Source organism: Octopus bimaculoides, chromosome 11 (genome assembly GCF_001194135.2).
Source record: "Octopus bimaculoides isolate UCB-OBI-ISO-001 chromosome 11, ASM119413v2, whole genome shotgun sequence".
Taxonomy (NCBI): Eukaryota; Metazoa; Mollusca; class Cephalopoda; order Octopoda; family Octopodidae; genus Octopus; species Octopus bimaculoides.
In genome coordinates this window covers 70,140,825-70,143,628 of record NC_068991.1, presented here as the reverse complement: position 1 = coordinate 70,143,628, position 2,804 = coordinate 70,140,825, and positions in this window count along the sequence as shown.

Below are 2,804 nucleotides of genomic sequence, written 5' to 3'. Positions count from 1 at the left end.
TATATATATATATACATGTGTGTGTGCGTGTGTACGCTTGTGTAGTGTTTGTGTGTATGTATATCGTGGAGAAAGATTAGCTTCTATTAGCTGAATTATTTGCCCGTGGAAGTGGCTGCATTTTCTGATGTAGAACCTGCGTGACAGCATGTGATAGGGTTCCACTATTTATTTAGAGTTACAATCATCCAGATGGGGCTTATGTCTTCACAGTTACTGTCTGCCTAATACAGTTCACCGTGAAAAGGCCGACCTGGCACTTGAAAACGGACACTTGCACAACGTGTGTCATGGGTTGGGATCGAACTAGAAACACTGTGATTACCAGATAAACTTTTTCATTCTATGATGTGCGTGTGTCTCTGTCTGTGTCTCTATCTCACTCTGTATTTATATACATGCGTGTGTGTGTGTGTGTGTGTGTGTGTGTGTGTGTGTGTGTGTGTGCGTGTGTGTGTGTGTGTGTGTTTGTATGTATATACATTTCCTTCTCCGTTTTTCTGTTTCGCTTTTATGCCGTGACAGCGAAGAACAGCAAGCTTCAAAACGAAGTGACACTTGATGCTCGTTCAGTTCGTGTGGTACCCACTTGGCCAGTTTCTTTACCTTGCTGATTTGTTTCAGATGGTCCCATACAGTTGGAATCGAAACATCAAACCTTGGTGCTAACTCATGCGTAGTTTCAGATATGCTAACTCATGCGAAGTTTCATTATCCACCATGGTTTCAGGTCTACCACGAGGCTCATTTTCAACCTTAAATCATCAGACCGGAACTTCCCAAACCATCGATGTACTGTGCACTCATTCGCCACATCTTTACCAAACACCTCATTGATGTTTCGAGCTGTCTGGGATGCATTGGTTCCAGAAGGGAACTCATATACATAAACAACACGAGATTTTGATCTCTCCATGGGTTCACAAAAATTGATTTTTTAGAGAAAACTCACAATATAATCACATACCATAACTTGCATTATATATATTATATATGTTTGTATGCAAGGCCTTGCACTCACGATCCTGAGATCATAGTTTCAATTTCTAGACCGGGTGGAGTGATGTGTTCTTGAGCAAAACACTTCTGACATTGCTCGGCGATCACATCGATACCAAACACCTAGCACAAATTACACCTGTTCGGGTAACGTCGATTTCATGGAAAGAATGAACTAATGTACGGTACATGCATTAGATCAGTATAAACAAATCATTTGTGCAGGCCACTCCATAAAAAAAGCATCGTTTTCGACGAGAAGGGGTCTGTCATCACCTATGAGCTGATAAAGATCAATAACCCAGAAACCGGTCCACAGATGTTGCTTTGTGCTGGATAGGGGTGCTGAGCTCCTCTGTTCGAAAATATAAGAACACAGATATTGTGTCGTGTAGCCAGCTGGAAACAACATGAGATGCAGACCAAGGCAGCGGAATCAAACTCGCTGATCCACCAAATGGGCCAACAGCTGGCACAAAGGCACATACAAGTGTGAATGAGGAAATGAGAAAACAACGGTGGTGCTCCAGCATGACCGCAGCCGCATGGCTGGAACAAGTAAAAGAATACATATACATATTTATAAACAAACCTGAAGGCTGTAAATTACGGAGAAGTTCCTTTTTAATAATAACTATAATTATATATTATTTACAATAATACATGCTCCATTTAAAGCGACTAAACCTGAAAAAAAATAGATAGTCCGAACTACAGTGAATTGAACTCGACATCAAAGTTTACAGGGCTCTGTATGCATCCAATTCACCTATTTACCCCACTCGTCAACTTGTAAACAAAACCGAAGGCTGTAAATTTCGGAGAATTGTAACATATGTAGGTCCTTTTTAATAATAGTTATAATTAAATGCCATTTACAATATATGCTCCATTTAAAGTGACTAAAGCTAAATTATTGACTGAAAAAAGTTACTAATATATAAACTGGTATATCGAAAATTAAAAATTAAATGTCACAAATAACAAAACAACAAAAGACAATAAGACGTACACATGGAACATATTCATTTCTACTCTTGGCACAAGGCCCGAAATTTCTGGGGCGGGGCAGTCGATTAGATCGAATCCAGTATGCAACTGGTACTTAATTTATTGACCTCGAAAGGATGAAAGGGAAAATCAAGCTCGGACAACAGATAAGCATTTCACCCGGCGTGCTAACGAATCTGCCAGCTCGCCGCCACACAAGGAATGTGTTAGCTTGATGTTGTGGTGCAAGAGTACAGCAGGGTTCGTCACCATTCCCTGCCGGAATGGCCTCGTGGAGCGTTTAGGCGTTTTCGCTCAATAAACACTCACAACGTCCGGTGTGGGAATCGAAACCGTGATTCTATGACCGCGAGTCCGCTGCCCTAACCACTGGGCCATTGCGCTTCCACATTATTAGAATAATATCTTGCTAACCAATTCCCACATACCGGTAGTATTTGATTAGTATTCTATGAAATAAACTGTTTTATCCCGACGTTGTATATTGATGAGTAGGTCGTTGTAAGCATAAAAATATGCTGTATGAAATTGTAAAATAAAAGAGAATAATTTTTGAGGACGTACTAGTCTCCATAATGTCTATCGCTATAATCATTGCAAATATACACGCCAGATGAATATTGACCTGGGAATTATACTGGCTAAGAAGTCGTTTCACACTCTTGAAGATTCTGAATTTCTGGAAACAGTGTCCCACTATCGGATACTGTTTAATTTCATAACCAGAAAATATGGACATATATACACACACACACACACACACGCACACCCAAATACACATACACAAACATAAA